This window comes from Urocampus carinirostris, chromosome 19 (genome assembly GCF_059441175.1).
Source record: "Urocampus carinirostris isolate Australia breed hairy pipefish chromosome 19, RoL_Ucar_1.0, whole genome shotgun sequence".
Taxonomy (NCBI): Eukaryota; Metazoa; Chordata; class Actinopteri; order Syngnathiformes; family Syngnathidae; genus Urocampus; species Urocampus carinirostris.
Genome location: NC_142367.1, coordinates 8,656,962 through 8,672,407, shown reverse-complemented (window position 1 = coordinate 8,672,407; position 15,446 = coordinate 8,656,962). Strand labels below are relative to the sequence as shown.

Sequence of the window (15,446 nt, the reverse complement as noted above, 5' to 3'; positions counted from 1 at the left end):
TTAATCAACAAATTCAATAGAATGAGTTAGGCATGCAAGGTCCTAGATGGAAAGCTATAATTGAAATGTAGGTGAATGAAGAGCACTTACTTGCGCTACTACCATAGGATCATTAGATCAGGCATAAATAAGAAGCAATACGTTTACCAGAGCCTTTGTTAATGATAATACTTGAAATTCATGTGGAAACTACATTTTCAGTTATCGGAATGAGCAGGATTATCATCAGAACAACGAGCCTAAAAAGAAAATCTTGACCTTGATGTGAGTTGAACACATAATCTTCTGATCTGGAGTCAGACACGCTACCATTGCGCCACAGAGTCTTGAGTAAGATTGTATACATCACTAATCAAGTTCAGAAAAATGAGTTGGCCATGCAAGGTCCTGGATGGAAAGCGATATTTGAAATGTAGGTGAATGAAGAGCACCCACTTGTGCTACAACCATAGGATCATGAGATCAGGCATAAATAAGAAGCAATACGTTTACCAGAGCCCTTGTAAAGGATAATGCTTGAAACTCATGTGGAAACTACATTTTCAGTTCTCGGAATGAGCAGGATTATCATCAGGACAACGAGCCTAAAAAGAAAATCTTGACCTTGATGTGAGTTAAACACATAACCTTCTGAACTGGAGTCAGATGCGCTGCCATTGCGCTACAAGGTCTTGAACTGCAATGCACACCTTAATCAACAAATTCAAAAGAATGAGTTGGCCATGCAAGGTCCTGGATGGAAAGCTATATTTGAAATGTAGGTGAATGAAGAGCACTTACTTGCGCTACTACCATAGGATCATTAGATCAGGCATAAATAAGAAGCAATACGTTTACCAGAGCCCTTGTTAAGGATAATACTTGAAATTCATGTGGAAACAACATTTTCAGTTCTCTGAATGAGCAGGATTATCATCAGGACAACGAGCCTAAAAAGAAAATCTTGACCTTGATGTGAGTTGAACACATAACCCTCTGATCTGGAGTCAGACGCGCTAGCATTGCGCTACAAGGTCTTGAACAGTAATGCACACCTTAATCAACAAATTCAATAGAATGAGTTAGGCATGCAAGGTCCTAGATGGAAAGCTATAATTGAAATGTAGGTGAATGAAGAGCACTTACTTGCGCTACTACCATAGGATCATTAGATCAGGCATAAATAAGAAGCAATACGTTTACCAGAGCCCTTGTTAAGGATAATACTTGAAATTCATGTGGAAACTACATTTTCAGTTATCGGAATGAGCAGGATTATCATCAGGACAACGAGCCTAAAAAGAAAATCTTGACCTTGATGTGAGTTAAACACATAACCTTCTGATCTGGAGTCAGACACGCTACCACTGCGCCACAGGGTCTTGAGTAAGATTGTATACATCACTAAACAAGTTCAGAAGAATGAGTTGGCCAAGCAAGGTCCTGGATGGAAAGCAATATTTGAAATGTAGGTGAATGAAGAGCACCCACTTGTGCTACAACCATAGGATCATGAGATCAGGCATAAATAAGAAGCAATACGTTTACCAGAGCCCTTGTAAAGGATAATGCTTGAAACTCATGTGGAAACTACATTTTCAGTTCTCGGAATGAGCAGGATTATCATCAGGACAACGAGCCTAAAAAGAAAATCTTGACCTTGATGTGAGTTGAACACATAACCTTCTGATCTGGAGTCAGACGCGCTACCATTGCGCCACAGGGTCTTGAGTAAGAATGTATACATCACTAAACAAGTTCAGAAGAATGAGTTGGCCAAGCAAGGTCCTGGATGGAAAGCGATATTTGAAATGTAGGTGAAAGAAGAGCACCCACTTGTGCTACAAGCATAGGATCATGAGATCAGGCATAAATAAGAAGCAATACGTTTACCAGAGCCCTTGTAAAGGATAATGCTTGAAACTCGTGGAAACTACATTTTCTGTTCTCGGAATGAGCAGGATTATCATCAGGACAACGAGCCTAAAAAGAAAATCTTGACCTTGATGTGAGTTGAACACATAACCTTCTGATCTGGAGTCAGACGCGCTACCATTGCGCTACAAGGTCTTGAACAGTAATGCACACCTTAATCAACAAATTCAATAGAATGAGTTAGGCATGCAAGGTCCTAGATGGAAAGCTATAATTGAAATGTAGGTGAATGAAGAGCACTTACTTGCGCTACTACCATAGGATCATTAGATCAGGCATAAATAAGAAGCAATACGTTTACCAGAGCCCTTGTTAATGATAATACTTGAAATTCATGTGGAAACTACATTTTCAGTTATCGGAATGAGCAGGATTATCATCAGAACAACGAACCTAAAAAGAAAATCTTGACCTTGATGTGAGTTGAACACATAACCTTCTGATCTGGAGTCAGACACGCTACCATTGCGCCACAGAGTCTTGAGTAAGATTGTATACATCACTAAACAAGTTCAGAAGAATGAGTTGGCCAAGCAAGGTCCTGGATGGAAAGCGATATTTGAAATGTAGGTGAATGAAGAGCACCCACTTGTGCTACAACCATAGGATCATGAGATCAGGCATAAATAAGAAGCAATACGTTTACCAGAGCCCTTGTAAAGGATAATGCTTGAAACTCATGTGGAAACTACATTTTCAGTTCTCGGAATGAGCAGGATTATCATCAGGACAACGAGCCTAAAAAGAAAATCTTGACCTTGATGTGAGTTAAACACATAACCTTCTGAACTGGAGTCAGATGCGCTGCCATTGCGCTACAAGGTCTTGAACTGCAATGCACACCTTAATCAACAAATTCAAAAGAATGAGTTGGCCATGCAAGGTCCTGGATGGAAAGCTATATTTGAAATGTAGGTGAATGAAGAGCACTTACTTGCGCTACTACCATAGGATCATTAGATCAGGCATAAATAAGAAGCAATACGTTTACCAGAGCCCTTGTTAAGGATAATACTTGAAATTCATGTGGAAACAACATTTTCAGTTCTCGGAATGAGCAGGATTATCATCAGGCCAACGAGCCTAAAAAGAATATCTTGACCTGGATGTGAGTTGAACACACAACCATCCGAGCTGGAATCAGACGCGCTACCATTGAGCTACAAGGGCTTGAACTGCAATGCACACCTTAATCAACAAATTCAAAAGAATGAGTTAGCCATGCAAGGTCCTGGATGGAAAGCTATATTTGAAATGTAGGTGAATGAAGAGCACTTACTTGCGATACTACCATAGGATCATGAGATAGGGCATAAATAAGAAACAATACGTTTACCAGAGCCCTTGTAAAGGATATGGCTTGAAACTCATGTGGAAACTACATTTTCAGTTCTCGGAATGAGCAGGATTATCATCAGGACAACGAGCCTAAAAAGAAAATCTTGACCTTGATGTGAGTTGAACACACAACCTTCTGATCTGGAGTCAGACGCGCTACCATTGCGCTACAAGGTCTTGAACAGTAATGCACACCTTAATCAACAAATTCAATAGAATGAGTTAGGCATGCAAGGTCCTAGATGGAAAGCTATAATTGAAATGTAGGTGAATGAAGAGCACTTACTTGCGCTACTACCATAGGATCATTAGATCAGGCATAAATAAGAAGCAATACGTTTACCAGAGCCCTTGTAAAGGATAATGCTTGAAACTCATGTGGAAACTACATTTTCAGTTCTCGGAATGAGCAGGATTATCATCAGGACAACGAGCCTAAAAAGAAAATCTTGACCTTGATGTGAGTTGAACACATAACCTTCTGATCTGGAGTCAGACGCGCTACCATTGCGCCACAGGGTCTTGAGTAAGATTGTATACATCACTAAACAAGTTCAGAAGAATGAGTTGGCCAAGCAAGGTCCTGGATGGAAAGCGATATTTGAAATGTAGGTGAATGAAGAGCACCCACTTGTGCTACAACCATAGGATCATGAGATCAGGCATAAATAAGAAGCAATACGTTTACCAGAGCCCTTGTAAAGGATAATGCTTGAAACTCATGTGGAAACTACATTTTCAGTTCTCGGAATGAGCAGGATTATCATCAGGACAACGAGCCTAAAAAGAAAATCTTGACCTTGATGTGAGTTGAACACATAACCTTCTGAACTGGAGTCAGATGCGCTGCCATTGCGCCACAAGGTCTTGAACTGCAATGCACACCTTAATCAACAAATTCAAAAGAATGAGTTGGCCATGCAAGGTCCTGGATGGAAAGCTATATTTGAAATGTAGGTGAATGAAGAGCACTTACTTGCGCTACTACCATAGGATCATTAGATCAGGCATAAATAAGAAGCAATACGTTTACCAGAGCCCTTGTTAAGGATAATACTTGAAATTCATGTGGAAACAACATTTTCAGTTCTCTGAATGAGCAGGATTATCATTAGGCCAACGAGCCTAAAAAGAAGATCTTGACCTTGATGTGAGTTGCACACTTAACCTTCTGATCACGAGTGAGACGCGCTACCATTGCGCTACAAGGTCTTGAACTGCAATGCACTCCTTAATCAACAAATTCAAAAGAATGAGTTAGCCATGCAAGGTCCTCGATGGTAAGCTATATTTGAAATGTAGGTGAATGAAGAGCACTTACTTGTGATACTACCAAAGGATCATGAAATAGGGCATAAATAAGAAACAATACGTTTACCAGAGCCCTTGTAAAGGATATGGCTTGAAACTCATGTGGAAACTACATTTTCAGTTCTCGGAATGAGCAGGATAATCATCAGGACAACGAGCCTAAAATGAAAATCTTGATCTTGATGTGAGTTGAACACTCAACCTTCTGATCTGGAGTCAGACGCGCTACCATTACGCCACAAGGTCTTGAACAAGATGTTATACCTCACTAAACAAATTCAGAAGAATGAGTTGGCCAAGCAAGGTCTTGGATGGAAAGCGATATTTGAAATGTAGGTGAATGAAGAGCACCCACTTGTGCTACAACCATAGGATCATGAGATCAGGCATAAATAAGAAGCAATACGTTTACCAGAGCCCTTGTAAAGGATAATGCTTGAAACTCATGTGGAAACTACATTTTCAGTTCTCGGAATGAGCAGGATTATCATCAGGACAACGAACCTAAAAAGAAAATCTTGACCTTGATGTGAGTTGAACACATAACCTTCTGATCTGGAGTCAGACGCGCTACCATTGCGCTACAAGGTCTTGAACAGTAATGCACACCTTAATCAACAAATTCAATAGAATGAGTTAGGCATGCAAGGTCCTAGATGGAAAGCTATAATTGAAATGTAGGTGAATGAAGAGCACTTACTTGCGCTACTACCATAGGATCATTAGATCAGGCATAAATAAGAAGCAATACGTTTACCAGAGCCCTTGTAAAGGATAATGCTTGAAACTCATGTGGAAACTACATTTTCAGTTCTCGGAATGAGCAGGATTATCATCAGGACAACGAGCCTAAAAAGAAAATCTTGACCTTGATGTGAGTTGAACACATAACCTTCTGATCTGGAGTCAGACGCGCTACCATTGCGCCACAGGGTCTTGAGTAAGATTGTATACATCACTAAACAAGTTCAGAAGAATGAGTTGGCCAAGCAAGGTCCTGGATGGAAAGCGATATTTGAAATGTAGGTGAATGAAGAGCACCCACTTGTGCTACAAGCATAGGATCATGAGATCAGGCATAAATAAGAAGCAATACGTTTACCAGAGCCCTTGTAAAGGATAATGCTTGAAACTCGTGGAAACTACATTTTCTGTTCTCGGAATGAGCAGGATTATCATCAGGACAACGAGCCTAAAAAGAAAATCTTACCCTTGATGTGAGTTGAACACATAACCTTCTGATCTGGAGTCAGACGCGCTACCATTGCGCTACAAGGTCTTGAACAGTATTGCACACCTTAATCAACAAATTCAATAGAATGAGTTAGGCATGCAAGGTCCTAGATGGAAAGCTATAATTGAAATGTAGGTGAATGAAGAGCACTTACTTGCGCTACTACCATAGGATCATTAGATCAGGCATAAATAAGAAGCAATACGTTTACCAGAGCCCTTGTAAAGGATAATGCTTGAAACTCATGTGGAAACTACATTTTCAGTTCTCGGAATGAGCAGGATTATCATCAGGACAACGAGCCTAAAAAGAAAATCTTGACCTTGATGTGAGTTAAACACATAACCTTCCGAACTGGAGTCAGATGCGCTGCCATTGCGCTACAAGGTCTTGAACTGCAATGCACACCTTAATCAACAAATTCAAAAGAATGAGTTGGCCATGCAAGGTCCTGGATGGAAAGCTATATTTGAAATGTAGGTGAATGAAGAGCACTTACTTGCGCTACTACCATAGGATCATTAGATCAGGCATAAATAAGAAGCAATACGTTTACCAGAGCCCTTGTTAAGGATAATACTTGAAATTCATGTGGAAACAACATTTTCAGTTCTCTGAATGAGCAGGATTATCATCAGGACAACGAGCCTAAAAAGAAAATCTTGACCTTGATGTGAGTTGAACACATAACCCTCTGATCTGGAGTCAGACGCGCTAGCATTGCGCTACAAGGTCTTGAACAGTAATGCACACCTTAATCAACAAATTCAATAGAATGAGTTAGGCATGCAAGGTCCTAGATGGAAAGCTATAATTGAAATGTAGGTGAATGAAGAGCACTTACTTGCGCTACTACCATAGGATCATTAGATCAGGCATAAATAAGAAGCAATACGTTTACCAGAGCCCTTGTTAAGGATAATACTTGAAATTCATGTGGAAACTACATTTTCAGTTATCGGAATGAGCAGGATTATCATCAGGACAACGAGCCTAAAAAGAAAATCTTGACCTTGATGTGAGTTAAACACATAACCTTCTGATCTGGAGTCAGACACGCTACCACTGCGCCACAGGGTCTTGAGTAAGATTGTATACATCACTAAACAAGTTCAGAAGAATGAGTTGGCCAAGCAAGGTCCTGGATGGAAAGCGATATTTGAAATGTAGGTGAATGAAGAGCACCCACTTGTGCTACAACCATAGGATCATGAGATCAGGCATAAATAAGAAGCAATACGTTTACCAGAGCCCTTGTAAAGGATAATGCTTGAAACTCATGTGGAAACTACATTTTCAGTTCTCGGAATGAGCAGGATTATCATCAGGACAACGAGCCTAAAAAGAAAATCTTGACCTTGATGTGAGTTGAACACATAACCTTCTGATCTGGAGTCAGACGTGCTACCATTGCGCCACAGGGTCTTGAGTAAGATTGTATACATCACTAAACAAGTTCAGAAGAATGAGTTGGCCAAGCAAGGTCCTGGATGGAAAGCGATATTTGAAATGTAGGTGAAAGAAGAGCACCCACTTGTGCTACAAGCATAGGATCATGAGATCAGGCATAAATAAGAAGCAATACGTTTACCAGAGCCCTTGTAAAGGATAATGCTTGAAACTCGTGGAAACTACATTTTCTGTTCTCGGAATGAGCAGGATTATCATCAGGACAACGAGCCTAAAAAGAAAATCTTGACCTTGATGTGAGTTGAACACATAACCTTCTGATCTGGAGTCAGACGCGCTACCATTGCGCTACAAGGTCTTGAACAGTAATGCACACCTTAATCAACAAATTCAATAGAATGAGTTAGGCATGCAAGGTCCTAGATGGAAAGCTATAATTGAAATGTAGGTGAATGAAGAGCACTTACTTGCGCTACTACCATAGGATCATTAGATCAGGCATAAATAAGAAGCAATACGTTTACCAGAGCCCTTGTTAATGATAATACTTGAAATTCATGTGGAAACTACATTTTCAGTTATCGGAATGAGCAGGATTATCATCAGAACAACGAGCCTAAAAAGAAAATCTTGACCTTGATGTGAGTTGAACACATAACCTTCTGATCTGGAGTCAGACACGCTACCATTGCGCCACAGAGTCTTGAGTAAGATTGTATACATCACTAAACAAGTTCAGAAGAATGAGTTGGCCAAGCAAGGTCCTGGATGGAAAGCGATATTTGAAATGTAGGTGAATGAAGAGCACCCACTTGTGCTACAACCATAGGATCATGAGATCAGGCATAAATAAGAAGCAATACGTTTACCAGAGGCCTTGTAAAGGATAATGCTTGAAACTCATGTGGAAACTACATTTTCAGTTCTCGGAATGAGCAGGATTATCATCAGGACAACGAGCCTAAAAAGAAAATCTTGACCTTGATGTGAGTTAAACACATAACCTTCTGAACTGGAGTCAGATGCGCTGCCATTGCGCTACAAGGTCTTGAACTGCAATGCACACCTTAATCAACAAATTCAAAAGAATGAGTTGGCCATGCAAGGTCCTGGATGGAAAGCTATATTTGAAATGTAGGTGAATGAAGAGCACTTACTTGCGCTACTACCATAGGATCATTAGATCAGGCATAAATAAGAAGCAATACGTTTACCAGAGCCCTTGTTAAGGATAATACTTGAAATTCATGTGGAAACAACATTTTCAGTTCTCGGAATGAGCAGGATTATCATCAGGCCAACGAGCCTAAAAAGAATATCTTGACCTGGATGTGAGTTGAACACACAACCATCCGAGCTGGAATCAGACACGCTACCATTGAGCTACAAGGGCTTGAACTGCAATGCACACCTTAATCAACAAATTCAAAAGAATGAGTTAGCCATGCAAGGTCCTGGATGGAAAGCTATATTTGAAATGTAGGTGAATGAAGAGCACTTACTTGCGATACTACCATAGGATCATGAGATAGGGCATAAATAAGAAACAATACGTTTACCAGAGCCCTTGTAAAGGATATGGCTTGAAACTCATGTGGAAACTACATTTTCAGTTCTCGGAATGAGCAGGATTATCATCAGGACAACGAGCCTAAAAAGAAAATCTTGACCTTGATGTGAGTTGAACACACAACCTTCTGATCTGGAGTCAGACGCGCTACCATTGCGCTACAAGGTCTTGAACAGTAATGCACACCTTAATCAACAAATTCAATAGAATGAGTTAGGCATGCAAGGTCCTAGATGGAAAGCTATAATTGAAATGTAGGTGAATGAAGAGCACTTACTTGCGCTACTACCATAGGATCATTAGATCAGGCATAAATAAGAAGCAATACGTTTACCAGAGCCCTTGTTGAGGATAATACTTGAAATTCATGTGGAAACTACATTTTCAGTTATCGGAATGAGCAGGATTATCATCAGGACAACGAGCCTAAAAAGAAAATCTTGACCTTGATGTGAGTTGAACACTTAACCTTCAGATCTGGAGTCAGACACGCTACCATTGCGCCACAGTGTCTTGAGTAAGGTTGTATACATCACTAAACAAGTTCAGAAGAATGAGTTGGCCAAGCAAGGTCCTGGATGGAAAGCGATATTTGAAATGTAGGTGAATGAAGAGCACCCACTTGTGCTACAACCATAGGATCATGAGATCAGGCATAAATAAGAAGCAATACGTTTACCAGAGCCCTTGTAAAGGATAATGCTTGAAACTCATGTGGAAACTACATTTTCAGTTCTCGGAATGAGCAGGATTATCATCAGGACAACGAGCCTAAAAAGAAAATCTTGACCTTGATGTGAGTTGAACACATAACCTTCTGATCTGGAGTCAGACGCGCTACCATTGCGCTACAAGGTCTTGAACAGTAATGCACACCTTAATCAACAAATTCAATAGAATGAGTTAGGCATGCAAGGTCCTAGATGGAAAGCTATAATTGAAATGTAGGTGAATGAAGAGCACTTACTTGCGCTACTACCACAGGATCATTAGATCAGGCATAAATAAGAAGCAATACGTTTACCAGAGCCCTTGTAAAGGATAATGCTTGAAACTCATGTGGAAACTACATTTTCAGTTCTCGGAATGAGCAGGATTATCATCAGGACAACGAGCCTAAAAAGAAAATCTTGACCTTGATGTGAGTTGAACACATAACCTTCTGATCTGGAGTCAGACGCGCTACCATTGCGCTACAAGGTCTTGAACAGTATTGCACACCTTAATCAACAAATTCAATAGAATGAGTTAGGCATGCAAGGTCCTAGATGGAAAGCTATAATTGAAATGTAGGTGAATGAAGAGCACTTACTTGCGCTACTACCATAGGATCATTAGATCAGGCATAAATAAGAAGCAATACGTTTACCAGAGCCCTTGTTAATGATAATACTTGAAATTCATGTGGAAACTACATTTTCAGTTATCGGAATGAGCAGGATGATCATCAGAACAACGAGCCTAAAAAGAAAATCTTGACCTTGATGTGAGTTGAACACATAATCTTCTGATCTGGAGTCAGACACGCTACCATTGCGCCACAGAGTCTTGAGTAAGATTGTATACATCACTAATCAAGTTCAGAAGAATGAGTTGGCCAAGCAAGGTCCTGGATGGAAAGCGATATTTGAAATGTAGGTGAATGAAGAGCACCCACTTGTGCTACAACCATAGGATCATGAGATCAGGCATAAATAAGAAGCAATACGTTTACCAGAGCCCTTGTAAAGGATAATGCTTGAAACTCATGTGGAAACTACATTTTCAGTTCTCGGAATGAGCAGGATTATCATCAGGACAACGAGCCTAAAAAGAAAATCTTGACCTTGATGTGAGTTGAACACATAACCTTCTGATCTGGAGTCAGACGCGCTACCATTGCGCCACAGAGTCTTGAGTAAGATTGTATACATCACTAAACAAGTTCAGAAGAATGAGTTGGCCAAGCAAGGTCCTGGATGGAAAGCGATATTTGAAATGTAGGTGAATGAAGAGCACTTACTTGCGCTACTACCATAGGATCATTAGATCAGGCATAAATAAGAAGCAATACGTTTACCAGAGCCCTTGTTAAGGATAATACTTGAAATTCATGTGGAAACAACATTTTCAGTTCTCTGAATGAGCAGGATTATCATCAGGCCAACGAGCCTAAAAAGAATATCTTGACCTTGATGTGAGTTGAACACACAACCATCCGAGCTGGAGTCAGACGCGCTACCATTGAGCTACAAGGTCTTGAACTGCAATGCACACCTTAATCAACAAATTAAAAAGAATGAGTTAGCCATGCAAGGTCCTGGATGGAAAGCTATATTTGAAATGTAGGTGAATGAAGAGCACTTACTTGCGATACTACCATAGGATCATGAGATAGGGCATAAATAAGAAACAATACGTTTACCAGAGCCCTTGTAAAGGATATGGCTTGAAACTCATGTGGAAACTACATTTTCAGTTCTCGGAATGAGCAGGATTATCATCAGGACAATGAGCCTAAAAAGAAGATCTTGACCTTGATGTGAGTTGAACACATAACCTTCTGATCTGGAGTCAGACGCGCTACCATTGCGCTACAAGGTCTTGAACTGCAATGCACTCCTTAATCAACAAATTCAAAAGAATGAGTTAGCCATGCAAGGTCCTCGATGGTAAGCTATATTTGAAATGTAGGTGAATGAAGAGCACTTACTTGTGATACTACCAAAGGATCATGAAATAGGGCATAAATAAGAAACAATACGTTTACCAGAGCCCTTGTAAAGGATATGGCTTGAAACTCATGTGGAAACTACATTTTCAGTTCTCGGAATGAGCAGGATTATCATCAGGACAACGAGCCTAAAAAGAAAATCTTGATCTTGATGTGAGTTGAACACTCAACCTTCTGATCTGGAGTCAGACGCGCTACCATTACGCCACAAGGTCTTGAACAAAATGTTATACCTCACTAAACAAATTCAGAAGAATGAGTTGGCCAAGCAAGGTCTTGGATGGAAAGCGATATTTGAAATGTAGGTGAATGAAGAGCACCCACTTGTGCTACAACCATAGGATCATGAGATCAGGCATAAATAAGAAGCAATACGTTTACCAGAGCCCTTGTAAAGGATAATGCTTGAAACTCATGTGGAAACTACATTTTCAGTTCTCGGAATGAGCAGGATTATCATCAGGACAACGAGCCTAAAAAGAAAATCTTGACCTTGATGTGAGTTGAACACACAACCTTCTGATCTGGAGTCAGACGCGCTACCATTGCGCCACAAGGTCTGGTATAAAAGTTATATACCTCACTAAACAAGTTCAAAAGAATGAGTGTGCCAGGCAAGGTTTTGGATGGAAAGCTATATTTGAAATGTAGGTTAATGAAGAGCACCCACTTGCGCTACTACCATAGGATTATTAGATCAGGCATAAATGAAAATTTTATTTCGAACATAAAAATAAAAACAGGACAAAAACAATGAGTCAACAACGAAATAATGTCCCACAAAATGTTCGAAAAGGGGTAGTCAGAAGCAGATGCTTATTTTTCCTACCCCTTTATCTTCCCTATTAAATACATTTTATAGATAGCTCCCTCTTGTGTACAATACAACAAAATCTCATGGATATACTTATTACATAGGTCAGATATCAATAATTATAAGTTACAATAATCACATATTTTATACACTAATCTTCGCAATACCCATCCCTCAACGTCATAATGCGCATAATGTCACTGCGGCACCAGTGATAATATCAATAAAAATGACACAATATTTATAACAGTTCTGATGTGATAATAGCACAATAACAACAAGTTAGCCATGGTTTGAAGTGCAGTATTTCCAGTCTCCCTCATATCCCATTTTCTTCATCTCTGTATTTCGCCAGTAATGCTTTTTTGTATTTAAATTTGAACACATGGATATTTGGACATTGTTTGATTTCATTTTGCAAATTATTCCAAAGTCTGACTCCACACACAGACACACACATACTTCTCCTGGTGGTTCTCACCTTTGGGATTTTGAATTCACCACAGCCCCTCAAGTTATAATTTCCCTCTTTCCGAGTGAATAATCTTTGTATGTTTTCTGGCACTATGTTTTTGTTGACTTTAAATAACAGTTGTGAAGTGAAAAATTTTATTAAATCATCCAGTTTCAATAAATTGGACTGCATGAATAAAATATTGGTATGATCCCGATATCCTACCCTGTGTATGGTTCTTATTGCACGTTTTTGAAGGATAAAAAGGGGCTGTAGTGAACTTTTGTAATTATTCCCCCAGACTTCTGCACCATATGTTAAATATGGCAGAACGAGAGAACAATATAATAAATACAATGCTTTATAATGTAAAAGAACTTTGGTTTTATTAATTATTGAAATGCTTTTAGATACCTTTGTTTGTATGTGTCTGATGTGTGTTTTCCAACTTAGTTTATTGTCTATTATGACCCCTAAAAACTTAATTTCTGATACAATGTCTATTGTGACACCATCCATTTTTACTTCTAAATTTTGATTTGCCTTACGATTACCAAAGAATATTACTTTGGTTTTATTTAAATTTAAAGATAATTTATTTATATCCATCCATACTTTTAGGTTAATTAGTTCACGATTAATAGAGGTTACCAAATCCATATAGTTATCATTTGAATAGAAAATGTTAGTGTCATCTGCAAATACTACTATTTTCAATAGTTTTGAAACATTAAAAATATCGTTAATATATAAATTAAATAGCTTTGGTCCCAGGATAGAACCCTGTGGTACTCCACAACAGATGTCCAAATATTCAGATGAAAACTCTCCCATTTTTACATATTGCTTCCTCCCCGTCAAATAACTTTGAATCCATTTCAAAGCCACTCCCCTGATGCCATATCTTTCCAGTTTTTTTAATAGTATATTATGATTAATGGTATCAAATGCTTTTTTTAAGTCAATAAATACCCCGACTGCGTATCTCTTCTTTTCTATACTGTGGGTGATTTATTCTACTGCATCAATAATTGCCATTGTTGCTGATCTGTTTGCTCTAAAACCATATTGACTTTCATTAATCAATTTATGTTTATCTACAAATTGTTCCAGTCTATTATTGTAAAGTCTCTCTAATATTTTAGAGAACTGAGGAAGCAGAGATACCGGTCTATAGTTTGTAAAAATGTGCTTGTTCCCATTTTTGTATATTGGTATAACTTTTGCTATTTTCATTTGATTTGGAAATGTGCCTGTTAGAAATGATAGATTACAGATGTAGGTCAATGGTTTCACAATGCTGTTTATAATTTGCTTACTTAGTACCATATCGATGTCAAAACAATCCATAGACGTTTTGTTTTTACAGTTGTTAACCACGTCTAAGATTTCTGATTCCGTAACCCCAGATAAAAACATGGTCTTGGAGTTCATTTTTATTAGTGACTCAAATTGTTTACCACTGCACTCTGGGATATTTGCAGCAAGCTCTGGTCCAACATTTACAAAATAACTATTGAAATTCTCCACAACTTGATTTAAATTATAATTTTCACTGTTCTTATCAATAAAATAGTTTGGATATGCATTGCTTACATTCTTTCCTTTTATTATACTATTTAATATATCCCAAATACCTTTGATATTACTTTTGTTATGATGTAATAAATTGGTATAGTATAATTTCTTGCTTGCTCTTAATATTCCTGTCAATTTGTTTTTATACGTTTTATACCGGGTTTCGGCTTCCTTAGTTCTTAGTTTAATAAATTTTCTATATAAGTAGTTTTTTTTCTTACAAGCATTATGTAAACCCTTAGTTATCCATGGATGATTTACAGATTTATTCTTAATATTAATTTGTCTCATTGGGCAATTTTTGTTGTACTTGTTGGTGAATATTTCCAAAAATATGTCAAACGCACCATCCACATCATCTGTACCATATATAGCATTCCACTTTTGTTTAACTAAGTCATCATACAGTGATATAATAGTCGCTTCAGTTCTAACTCGTTTGTAAACATAATCCTTAATTGATTCTTGTCTAGTAACCTTTTCATCATATACTGTAAATACTGGTAGGTGATCAGAAATATCACAAACCAGTAACCCGCTGACATTTGTAAATTCCATATTATTTGTAAATATATTGTCAATGAGTGTTGCACTGTGTGAAGTGAGTCTACTAGGCCTTAATATAGTTGGGTACAAACTCATACTGTACATCATATTAATATAGTCATCAATGTTTTTATGGTTGTTTGGATTCATTAGATCGATGTTGAAATCTCCACAAATGAATAGTGTTTTGGCGCTTATTGTTGAATATGTTTTTTCAGCCCAGTTTGTGAAGGTTTCCAGATTTGAGCCCGGTGTTCTATACACACAACTGACTATGATATTTTTCCTTTTTTCATTTATAATTTCTATTGTAATACATTCAAGTAAATCGTCAATGACAAATGACATGTTTTGTAATATTTTCGATTTTAATCTTTTGTGCACATATATAGCTACTCCACCTCCTATTTTGTTAGTTCTATTTACATAGTTCAGATTATAATTATTTAATTCAAAATTTACACCCCTTCCCTCACTGAACCACGTTTCAGAAACTGCAATAACACTAAACGGGTTCTCAAATTGTTGTAAGTACTCAGTGATGTCATCAAAATTTGTGTACAT

At 38.3% G+C, this 15,446-nt stretch overlaps 1 protein-coding gene and 29 non-coding genes across 42 annotated transcripts in view; all 30 read right to left on the bottom strand.

Annotated features, from left to right (window-relative positions):
- Positions 1 to 15,446, bottom strand: part of calcoco2 (calcium binding and coiled-coil domain 2) — a 48,064-nt gene that overhangs the window by 17,776 nt on the left and 14,842 nt on the right. The window lies entirely within an intron of this gene.
- Positions 255 to 326, bottom strand: trnaw-cca (transfer RNA tryptophan (anticodon CCA)). Its single transcript has one exon. It is a non-coding gene; the product is annotated as a tRNA-Trp (tRNA).
- trnaw-cca (transfer RNA tryptophan (anticodon CCA)) lies at positions 600 to 671 on the bottom strand. Its single transcript has one exon. It is a non-coding gene; the product is annotated as a tRNA-Trp (tRNA).
- trnaw-cca (transfer RNA tryptophan (anticodon CCA)) lies at positions 945 to 1,016 on the bottom strand. The gene has a single exon. It is a non-coding gene; the product is annotated as a tRNA-Trp (tRNA).
- On the bottom strand, positions 1,290 to 1,361 carry trnaw-cca (transfer RNA tryptophan (anticodon CCA)). The gene has a single exon. It is a non-coding gene; the product is annotated as a tRNA-Trp (tRNA).
- On the bottom strand, positions 1,635 to 1,706 carry trnaw-cca (transfer RNA tryptophan (anticodon CCA)). Its single transcript has one exon. It is a non-coding gene; the product is annotated as a tRNA-Trp (tRNA).
- trnaw-cca (transfer RNA tryptophan (anticodon CCA)) lies at positions 1,978 to 2,049 on the bottom strand. The gene has a single exon. It is a non-coding gene; the product is annotated as a tRNA-Trp (tRNA).
- trnaw-cca (transfer RNA tryptophan (anticodon CCA)) lies at positions 2,323 to 2,394 on the bottom strand. Its single transcript has one exon. It is a non-coding gene; the product is annotated as a tRNA-Trp (tRNA).
- Positions 2,668 to 2,739, bottom strand: trnaw-cca (transfer RNA tryptophan (anticodon CCA)). Its single transcript has one exon. It is a non-coding gene; the product is annotated as a tRNA-Trp (tRNA).
- On the bottom strand, positions 3,358 to 3,429 carry trnaw-cca (transfer RNA tryptophan (anticodon CCA)). The gene has a single exon. It is a non-coding gene; the product is annotated as a tRNA-Trp (tRNA).
- On the bottom strand, positions 3,703 to 3,774 carry trnaw-cca (transfer RNA tryptophan (anticodon CCA)). The gene has a single exon. It is a non-coding gene; the product is annotated as a tRNA-Trp (tRNA).
- Positions 4,048 to 4,119, bottom strand: trnaw-cca (transfer RNA tryptophan (anticodon CCA)). The gene has a single exon. It is a non-coding gene; the product is annotated as a tRNA-Trp (tRNA).
- trnaw-cca (transfer RNA tryptophan (anticodon CCA)) lies at positions 5,083 to 5,154 on the bottom strand. Its single transcript has one exon. It is a non-coding gene; the product is annotated as a tRNA-Trp (tRNA).
- trnaw-cca (transfer RNA tryptophan (anticodon CCA)) lies at positions 5,428 to 5,499 on the bottom strand. Its single transcript has one exon. It is a non-coding gene; the product is annotated as a tRNA-Trp (tRNA).
- Positions 5,771 to 5,842, bottom strand: trnaw-cca (transfer RNA tryptophan (anticodon CCA)). Its single transcript has one exon. It is a non-coding gene; the product is annotated as a tRNA-Trp (tRNA).
- On the bottom strand, positions 6,116 to 6,187 carry trnaw-cca (transfer RNA tryptophan (anticodon CCA)). The gene has a single exon. It is a non-coding gene; the product is annotated as a tRNA-Trp (tRNA).
- Positions 6,461 to 6,532, bottom strand: trnaw-cca (transfer RNA tryptophan (anticodon CCA)). The gene has a single exon. It is a non-coding gene; the product is annotated as a tRNA-Trp (tRNA).
- Positions 6,806 to 6,877, bottom strand: trnaw-cca (transfer RNA tryptophan (anticodon CCA)). Its single transcript has one exon. It is a non-coding gene; the product is annotated as a tRNA-Trp (tRNA).
- On the bottom strand, positions 7,151 to 7,222 carry trnaw-cca (transfer RNA tryptophan (anticodon CCA)). Its single transcript has one exon. It is a non-coding gene; the product is annotated as a tRNA-Trp (tRNA).
- Positions 7,494 to 7,565, bottom strand: trnaw-cca (transfer RNA tryptophan (anticodon CCA)). The gene has a single exon. It is a non-coding gene; the product is annotated as a tRNA-Trp (tRNA).
- On the bottom strand, positions 7,839 to 7,910 carry trnaw-cca (transfer RNA tryptophan (anticodon CCA)). Its single transcript has one exon. It is a non-coding gene; the product is annotated as a tRNA-Trp (tRNA).
- Positions 8,184 to 8,255, bottom strand: trnaw-cca (transfer RNA tryptophan (anticodon CCA)). Its single transcript has one exon. It is a non-coding gene; the product is annotated as a tRNA-Trp (tRNA).
- On the bottom strand, positions 8,874 to 8,945 carry trnaw-cca (transfer RNA tryptophan (anticodon CCA)). Its single transcript has one exon. It is a non-coding gene; the product is annotated as a tRNA-Trp (tRNA).
- trnaw-cca (transfer RNA tryptophan (anticodon CCA)) lies at positions 9,564 to 9,635 on the bottom strand. Its single transcript has one exon. It is a non-coding gene; the product is annotated as a tRNA-Trp (tRNA).
- Positions 9,909 to 9,980, bottom strand: trnaw-cca (transfer RNA tryptophan (anticodon CCA)). The gene has a single exon. It is a non-coding gene; the product is annotated as a tRNA-Trp (tRNA).
- On the bottom strand, positions 10,254 to 10,325 carry trnaw-cca (transfer RNA tryptophan (anticodon CCA)). Its single transcript has one exon. It is a non-coding gene; the product is annotated as a tRNA-Trp (tRNA).
- Positions 10,599 to 10,670, bottom strand: trnaw-cca (transfer RNA tryptophan (anticodon CCA)). The gene has a single exon. It is a non-coding gene; the product is annotated as a tRNA-Trp (tRNA).
- Positions 10,944 to 11,015, bottom strand: trnaw-cca (transfer RNA tryptophan (anticodon CCA)). The gene has a single exon. It is a non-coding gene; the product is annotated as a tRNA-Trp (tRNA).
- Positions 11,289 to 11,360, bottom strand: trnaw-cca (transfer RNA tryptophan (anticodon CCA)). The gene has a single exon. It is a non-coding gene; the product is annotated as a tRNA-Trp (tRNA).
- Positions 11,979 to 12,050, bottom strand: trnaw-cca (transfer RNA tryptophan (anticodon CCA)). Its single transcript has one exon. It is a non-coding gene; the product is annotated as a tRNA-Trp (tRNA).